Source organism: Microtus oregoni, unplaced genomic scaffold (assembly GCF_018167655.1).
Source record: "Microtus oregoni isolate MIOR12 unplaced genomic scaffold, Mior012 000000F_ref0000247, whole genome shotgun sequence".
Taxonomy (NCBI): Eukaryota; Metazoa; Chordata; class Mammalia; order Rodentia; family Cricetidae; genus Microtus; species Microtus oregoni.
This window is the reverse complement of record NW_024543059.1, coordinates 75,322,953-75,332,298: the sequence shown is the minus strand read 5'-3', so window position 1 is coordinate 75,332,298 and position 9,346 is coordinate 75,322,953. Positions and strand designations below refer to the sequence as shown.

Here is a 9,346-nt window from a genome sequence, read left to right as displayed (position 1 = left end):
CCTAACTGCAAGTGACACTGAATTAAATGTTGTATGAACAGAAATCCAGTGGTCCATAATTCTTAGCCAACATGAATTCCTTAGGTTGGATGACACTCATGTTGAAATTTATGCGTCTAAGAAAATAGCAGATAAGTGTCTTTCTAAGTATTCTTCAAAGCATAGTATATGTGATGAATTATTTGATCCTTATAATACTACAATGAAGTCAGTATGTGCTATAATTGTCCCCACATTACAGATGAAAAATTAAGGCAGACAACAGTAACAAACAGAAGATTCAGATCCAAGGGCCCATGCAATGAGCTTCTTTGTCTTATATTATAAATGTTTGTCATGCCTGTGGTATTCACCCAAGAAAATAATGCTAGCGAAAATATATCGATTAGCTAAAAATGTATTCAGTGTATATTCAGAATATATGTTTAATTCTAGGAAGACTTTTTAAAACACAGGTATGGGATATGGTTGATTGCATAAGCACTGAAATCTTGAGGAACATTTTACCAGAAGTATGTTTTTCTAAGAGAAAGGCAGGGAAAGGTAATGTGACAGCTAGTCTTGATTGACTTGATTGACACCTAGAAGAGGAGCAAAACCTGATTCCACATGTATCTGTGAGGGCTACACAATTGACTTGTGGTATATAGTAACTGAGAAGAAACACCCACCTTGAATGTGGTTCATTCAAGCCATGCCATTCACTCAGCTGTGAGCCTGGAAGAAGGGCTAAAGCGGGAGAGAAGTGGCCATTGTGGTCAAGTTTCACCATCTCTAAGAGAGTGCATCCACTGATGCTGTCGTTTACTTGGACATCAAACCCCAGCTCTTTCAGATAGGCATATGGGGGGGGGGTGTGCATATGTGTGTGTTCCGTTGATTCTAGTCCTCTAGAAAATGTCAAGTACTTCAAAAAAGTGAAGTTGTTGCCTTGAACACTAAAATGGGAATGGAGCATGGGAATGACGCAGCCTTCGAAGCAGAAGATGAGAACTTTGGGCCCACTCCTCAGACAGTGTTCATGAGGATCATGGCACACTAAAGAGGAGCAGAAGCAAGAGAACCCAGCAACAGCCAGATGGACAAGGATGCTGGCAAATCCAGCAACAATCTTGACAAATTAGCATCAAGTCCTTATTGGATTACCTATATTCTTTTTACTGACATAATCGATACAAGAACTAGGGTCATAACTAAGTTAGAAGCAGAAGTGAAAGGGATAAAACCAATGTACCCAGATATTTATTATATGCAACGATCAATTCACTCAATAGCCCTCAATTGGTACTCAAAGATACCAACAAGTTTTATATGTTGAACACTGAAAATGGTCCATGGTCTCTGAGGATCCACAAAAATGATTGTCTTGTTGACTTGTGTTAGAATCACCCAAATGCTTATCAACACATACATAGCTGAACTCTATACTCAGCTTCTGATTCATCCAGTGTGAGGCAGCTCCAGATGTTGTCCTTTAAGACTTCCCAAAAGATGAGGATGGTTCTGATACAAGGACAAAGCTCCGAAAAGCACTGGGCAAATAGCAATGAGTTCAACCTTTTAACGTGCTCAGAGTTCAAAACTCAGAAAGGGATATAAATGAATGAAGTGTTGCCTAAACAAAGAAACAATCAATACTAATTAGACTCAATGGATTGTATGAGAAGGTGGGGGTGGGAGCAAGAGAAGATGAAGTTGTGAGGGGGTTGAGGGCTACTCCAGGAAGAGTTGCAGGTGGGATGACCTGAATACAGTACATACATGTATGGATATTTATCAAAGACTGATAAAACAAAGAATGAAATAAAATAAACCCAATCTAATTCAGCTATCAATTTTGAAAACTAGGAAGAGCAGCTGAGTCTGCCGGCAAATGTCTATAGTCCCAGTGCCCAGGAGACTGACACAAAAGGATGACAATTCTAGGCCAGCCTGGGCTACAGAGTGTCTCCAGAAATAAAAGCAATAATAGCAAAAACAGGAAGAGAAAACAAAATCAAAATTAAACAAAAGGATTGAGGTGGAGTATGGGAATATAGCAACACTGAATCTGTAGCGACCTAAGCTGCCACCCCTTTACCAGCTAGGTAAAGCCCCTGATGAGGGAACCCGTACTTGTCAGCTGGACCTGTCTCTAAAGCTACAAAGTTCGCATGTGCTGGTTGCCTTGGTCCAGCACTGTGGCATTGTAGCATTCAAGAGGACCATGTGAAGCTGGCGGCATCATAGACATGAACCCTGAAGTATACAGAGAGTGTATGGTTACCCTGCTAACCACCGCATGTCCAGCCTTGCCTGCCTCTCCTACACGGGACACTTATGTTGCGCCCCAACTTGGCTCATCTTTGCCACTGAATGCAAAACTGGAGCATTGAGCTTCATCATCATGTGAATACAGGAGCCTTTACAGCATTACTTGTACACATTGACAGGTATCCAATTGCACTTGAAGATCTGGGGCATCCTGAAAGATAGTCTTTTCTGAGAAAAAATAAAATGTGTAAATTCCTCAGACTTTGACAGCGAGAAGCCCATATGCTCACTGGAAGTGGCTGACATGAGTAAGCAGCTTGCTCAGAACTAGAAGCCCCTGAGGAAGCAGAGCATCCTGGGACTTTTAGACCCTGGAAATCTGTCACAGAGTCCCTCAAGATCTGAGAGCCCAATAACAGGGTTCCTGATATCTCCAGTTCAAAGCAGATCCCATACACACATACTGGTCCCTGGTCCTTGAAGGAATGCAGGGTATGCTCATTCCCAGTACAACCTGGCACAGTTTGTCTACTGAGGGGTAGGCCCCCAAATGCCTAGACAAACTTGTCTTTGATCTAACAGACAAATAAACAATGCAAAGGAAAAACCTACAGGCATGTAATCAGCAAAGCACAGGCTCTAAAGGAAAACAGGGTAATCTCATAGGAAAAGCTAAGTGGTTGTTTTCAAGAAAAAAAAAAAAAAAGATCCAGAGCTGGAAGCTTTTAGGAGAGCTTAACGTATATGCTAGCCAACAGCAATGGTTAATCAGTGTTTGATGCCACTTCAAATCCAAGGAGAGAGAGAGAGGGGAGAGAGAGAGAGAGAGAGAGAGAGAGAGAGATTGATTTAGTGAAGCAGTTGAAAGTAGAGATAATGCATGGGCATTTAATGGTATTCAAGTGTGGAGAATCTGTTTAATGCTGCAAAGATGTGTTGCATTCTCTTATGTTGCATTTGTTTAACTCTGTGAAGCTGCATTACTTTGCCTGCCTAAAACACCTGGTTGATCTAATAAAGAGCTGAATGGCAAATAGCGGGACAATAGAAAAGATAGGTGGGGCTGATAGGCAGAGAGAAAGAGAGAATAAATGGGAAGAGAAATATAGGCTCTAAGAAAGAGGGAAGAGTAAGAAAAGAAGTAGAGGAGGATGTCAGGAGCCACCCACCCAGCCACCCAACCACACGGCCAGCCACAGAGTAAGAAGAAAGAAAGATATATAGAACAAATAAAAGTAAAAAAGTATAGAGGCAAAGTGTAGTTAAAGAGAAATGAGATAATTTAAGTTAGAAAAGCTGGCAAGAAACAAGCCAATCTAAGGCTTGGCATTCATAAAAAAGAAATAAGTCTTTATGTATTTATTTGGAAGCTGGGTGGTGAGCCCCCAAAGAGTAAAATAAAGCTATATTCAAGTATTATGATCACTAATAATTTTTAATATTTTAGATATGACCATTTTGTAACTTTGAAAAGATTATACTTAGGATTTTTTTAAATACTCACAGAAAATAAAATTTTATGAATTTACTTCAAAATGATCTGTAAGAGACTGGATGCCAAATACTACGCAATTCAGCAAAAGTTGAACTCCTAGGAGTTCAGAATGAATACAGAATGATTCGTTGTACTCTTCTGTGTGTTCATTTTTAAAAATTTCACAGTAAAAAAGAAATAGAAATAATACAGATAAATTTTTAAGCCACCTCCATGTTTAAATTGTCTTATTTTGTGCCAATTTTATGGCACCAAACTTTGCAGAGTTCAGTGTCCTTTGCAATTTCTCTAATGAAAAGGATGATAATGGAAATGACCAAGTGTCAACACAGCAAGTCACAGGTTCCTTGCAAAATGAGTTGAAGAAAAATACCAATGAAACAGAAAGCACCTGGGAAGGAAAGTGTCTCCAAATTGAGCGTACACACAGGACACCTTTTAAGCTAAAGAAGTCATAGAGCCATAAAGCCCAGTCTTGAGACTCAGAAGCTCATCAAGGATGGTAGGATGGTCTCTGTCACCTGAACGTCTTCATCACCTGCAATGGAGTCGAAGTCAAATGGTGGTGTGGTATTAAGACAGAGTTCTTTTTCTGTGCAGCAGAATTATGGTAGAGAACCCAAAAAAAATTTACAGGAGCAAGGTCGATCTCTGGATGACAATATGGCAAAGTGATGTGGTAAGAGAGTGTGTGAGAAATCCACAGGATCGGGATACATGCTCATTTGTCCAGCATGAGGGCAAGTGGATGGCCACAAAGGGCTCTCAGGTAAACTAATGGCTTCCTCCTTCCTCCTTCACTTCTGCAACTACACCTGTGAAGACACATCTTGTTCTGCTGTACCTCAGAAGATGAAAATAAGGACATCCAGTTTTGTAGGAATAACTGATGATATGTGTTACTTTGACTCTTTTAGAGGAAGAAATAACTAGTCATCTCCATGAAGGATAACTGGATAAAAATGGCCTTTATTTATCCCAGACCACAGATGCCTTTGGTAGGATAAAATTAGATAACTTAATTCATCATTTTGTGACACAGAATTCATAATACCTTAAAATGGAGAGAAATGGTATCTCATTGTTTCCAACATGCAGGAACCTAAACAGAAGAAAGATGCCATGCCTGGTCCTACAGGACCTTAGCCTATCAGTTCCCCAGTATTTCCTGTGATACAGAAGAGGGATTTTAATAATAATTCCTGTGCTCTATCCTTGCTTAGTGTCATTTAAAGATTGTAAATAAGTAACAAATACCTATTTTGTAGTAGGTCTTGCACCATTCAAGGTTAAAGATGTTGATTCTACACACAGATGGCACTCTTGAGTTCCTACTACCCATGATACAGTAAATTTGATTGTCATAAAAGTTCTGTTGTGCAAATATGATCATCATGTCTATTTTTCAAATAGGAACCTGAGGGACATAGATATTAATTTGTCTAAGGTCACAGAGGTAGTAAAGGCAGAAAAAGAGAAAATAAATATAGACCATAAAATTGACATTGGGGTCGATCTTGATCTTTTACTATGATAAAAAAAAAAGGAGATTTTACTGTAAAGGATATAAATAGCTACCAATAATGCTAGTGAAAGAATGAACATTGAAGTGTAGGGGGAAATGGCAATACTTGACAATGGATATCAGCTAGAAACATGAGCTTCCCCTTGACATCACAAGGCTCACCTTCATGAGATCCCTTCAGCCCCTGCCTGAGCATCAACTGCTCCTGATGTTGACTGGGTACATAGGTGAGGTCAATACATTCTTGGCCACATACACAATGAATCACTATACCCTAGGTTGACTCCCAAAACACCAGTGGTTATTCACCTAGGGGTTAAAAATTAGAAATCAATAAAAAGTGTAAGAGATAGTAAGCTGAATCAGTGGTCAAAAAGTGCTTGCCACACAGATCTAACAACCTGACTTTGATCCCTAGAACCTATGTAAAAAGCTGGCTGAGGAGGCATGCATTGAAAGCCCAGCAGTCCCATACTGAGAAGTGGAACCAGCTAGCCTAAATACTCAGCCTGAAAAATAAGGGAACCTACCTCTACAAGGTGAAAGGAAAGACTCTAAAACTTGTCCTCTGTCTTCCGCATGCATACTCATACTTACACGCACAATAATTGTAATAACAATAATTAATAAATAAAATAGACTGTATACAGGAACCAATCTTTTCTAAATCAATTTTTAGCATCATCAGTCATGTACTTTCTTCCTCCATATACATATCATTCACCCTGAAACCTCCACATTTGGGTTCATTTTTGACATACTCTAGCTGTGAATACCCTGATCCCATGTTCTTACTCTCGGGGGTAACTCTGTTTTGTCAAAGCTATAAAGAAAGGGCCACAGGTCTTCGATTATCTAAAGCAAAGAAAGCTAGCCCACAAATCACAATCCCAAAGAACTTAGACAACAATGAAGACCCTAAGAGAGACATACATAGATCTAATCTACATAGGAAGTAGAAAAAGACAAGATCTCCTGAGTAAATTGAGAGCATGGGGACCTTGGAAGAGGGTTGAAGGGGAGGGGAGAGACAGGGAGGGGGGCAGAGAAAAATGTAGAGCTCAATAAATATCAATTTAAAAAAAGAAAAAAAAAGAAAGGGCCACAGAAAATCCACCAAAAGTAAAGTTTGGTTTTTATAGCTAATATTTTTAAATATTACTCACCCTATAAAAGTTGTTTTTTCTTTTTTGGATTTTCGAGACAGGGTTTCTTCGTAGCTTTTTGGTTCCTGTCCTGGAACTAGCTCTTGTAAACCAGGCTGGCCTCGAACTCACAGAGATCCACCTGCCTCTGCCTCCCGAGTGCTGGGATTAAAGGCATGCGCCACCACCGCCCAGCTTCACCCTATAAAAGTTAATCACAAGCATCTTCATTTTTAAGAATATGCAGTTATAATCCTAACCACCAGACTTTACTAGATATTGCAAGCTTTAGAATATCGAATCAATCCTGGATTTTGCCTATTAAAGTCTCTATCCTGGATCTGGAGCTCGGTTAAAAAAAATCCCAGTTTTGCTTCCTCCCTTCAGCGTCACCACTTGTATTTTCCCAAAGATGTGCACATGAACACAGGCATCAATACCAGTTATAATTATCACACAGTTACAACTTGAAGCTCAAGGTTGTTTTTAGTCTGTGCATTGTTGAGGACAAGAGTAGAACGCATTGACGTTGAAGACAGCTCTTCTGTTCTTCCCATAGTGGACAATGTCCAAATCCCGGTTCAAGCCTGAGAAAATCTCAGAGAAGTTTAACTTCCCACTTGCTAAAGACATTGTCCATGTTAAACCTTGGTCTGATTTGCGACAAACAGAGCTAGGAAATTCTAAACCCAACACAACATAAAATTATGTCGACTTTGTACCATGACTAGAATTGCACCCTATCTTAATACACCTATGCTGTTCTCAAAGATCAAGAACCATTCAAGGTGATGGTGATGGGTGTAGTCCTGTGTGCACATTTCCCAGCATACACTAAGGACGTTCTGTGGGAACGCAGTATAGACATGCTGTAATTGTGAAAGCTATTCAGGCAAATACCTTAAATGCAAGCTGTTATTGTTTGATTGTATCGAAATAAAATGAAATTGCTTAGCAATTATGAGAGGTAATAAAACTGCCTTGACTACTGTTTTAAAAATATGCAATAATTCGATAGTTCTCCCTGTGCTTTTAAAGCATGATTTATTTTGGTGTCTGTGTGTGCATTCAGATGCTTTCTGTGTGTCTTGTGGCCCTTATCTGGTATTCCATCTAAGGTGCAGAGGCGAGTATGTTATTAACTTCATCTTTTTAGAAGCTTTCTTCCTTTTGTGGGGCTGTCCTGCTTTTAAATATATCTCATTTTAGCATAGGGAGTCAAATCTCATAAAAGTAAGAATATCTGGCTTGATAAATCTGCTCAAAGCCTTTTACTGAAGTGGGAATTCTGTTTCTGAGAAATTGAAAGATTTAATGAATATATTCTTGTCGTATTATGGCATCTCATTTTTCCCCTCTCATAAATACTTGCTGGGTTTAGGATTTCCTACCCATTGGCCTGGGATGGCGTTGCACTCACTGCGATTGTGAGTGCTCCTACCAAGTTTAATTTCTCTCACAAGGAGAGTTGACAAAAGATCACTGCCACTAAGCCCTGGAATTACCCTAGATATTGCCCTCTGCGCTCTGCAAATGAAATCCTACAGAAGACCCTTTGGAAAAAAGGAACATGATGGTTAACACTCAGAAATCCATTTTGCACAGGGCAGCATGCGTAGACACAGCAGTGCAGAATGGCAGGAGGGGCTGCCAGGTTCTGGATAAGAAAATTTAGATTCTTAGCAATACACACACACGTTCACACACAGAGAGACACACACTCACATACACTGTCCCTCACAGACATTGGTACCCTCCCCTGCAGCTTCTAACACCCAAATCTTTTCTCTCCCACTGCTCCATCTTGCCCTTAGTCCCTTCTCTCATGCCCTTGATTGACTACCAGGTCAGATAAGAAATTAAGACCCAGTGAAATCGGACCCAGGCGGCACCTGTCCCTTCTGCAGCCAGAAGAGAGCTGAAATGGAGCACTTATGAAACTGCTGTGATCATAACCTTCAAAACACAGAGCTTCTCACAGCCGTCAGCTCTCCCAACCAAAGGCTCCGCAATAGAGACACTGGCACCAAAGCCTTCGCCATCTATTTGGAACAGAATGCTGTCGTTTTGGGACAGGGCTGAGTGTGGCACACTGTAACCGTCCCATTATAGCTACAAAGACTCTGAAAATAGATGTTGCTCTACTGATTTAGACTTGCTAATAGGAGGATCAGTTTGCTTCTATTTAAAATGATTCATTCGCCCTGAAGGAAGAATGATACGTGAATGTACATGGCGATAAACACCACGACATGTGAGCAACGCTTGCTAGCTGCTTTTATTTCACAGACGTTGGTATTTTTTTCTCCCTGTTTCTCACAACCCAAGTCTTGGCATCTGTAAACAGCTACAGCATCATCTGCAATAAGGCTGAGTTCTTATCTAGATTCTCTAGTTATCCATTACCAGCCACAAACAAATAAGGAAGGGAGCATTAACTTGCACAATGACCCATGTCTATACCTGACTGCATGGGGTGCTAGCTACGTTGAGCGAGAAAAAGTTGGGAGAAAAATTTTTGAGTTATTTAATTGAATGTTAAAGACTTAAATTTTTGCGCCATACCAGGTCTACCGAGTCTTAAAGTAACAAAGTGCTGATTTATGTAAGAGAAAATTTCCAACTCAGAGAACAACATAGTGAGAACTTTAAAAATATGAAGTTTTGCCGGGCAGTGGTGGCGCACGCCTTTAATCCCAGCACTCGGGAGGCAGAGGCAGGCGGATCTCTGTGAGTTCGAGGCCAGTCTGGTCTACAAGAGCTAGTTCCAGGACAGGAACCAAAAGCTACGGAGAAACCCTGTCTCGACAAATAAAAAAAAAAAATGAAGTTTTATAACTGCATCATTTCATTAACATAAATGTGATCATTCTCGATATATTTCAGTCTCAAGCAATCACTAGCAACATTTAATTGGATATAGTTGAG

General features: G+C 40.1%; 1 long non-coding RNA gene across 1 annotated transcript; it reads right to left on the bottom strand.

The window, feature by feature from the left end:
* Positions 1-5,027: 5,027 nt before the first annotated feature.
* On the bottom strand, positions 5,028-6,485 carry LOC121453700. The gene is made up of 3 exons (XR_005975042.1): positions 6,440-6,485; positions 5,436-5,582; positions 5,028-5,165 (listed from the first exon to the last, which is right to left on the bottom strand). It is a non-coding gene; the product is annotated as an uncharacterized LOC121453700 (long non-coding RNA).
* Positions 6,486-9,346: the final 2,861 nt, after the last annotated feature.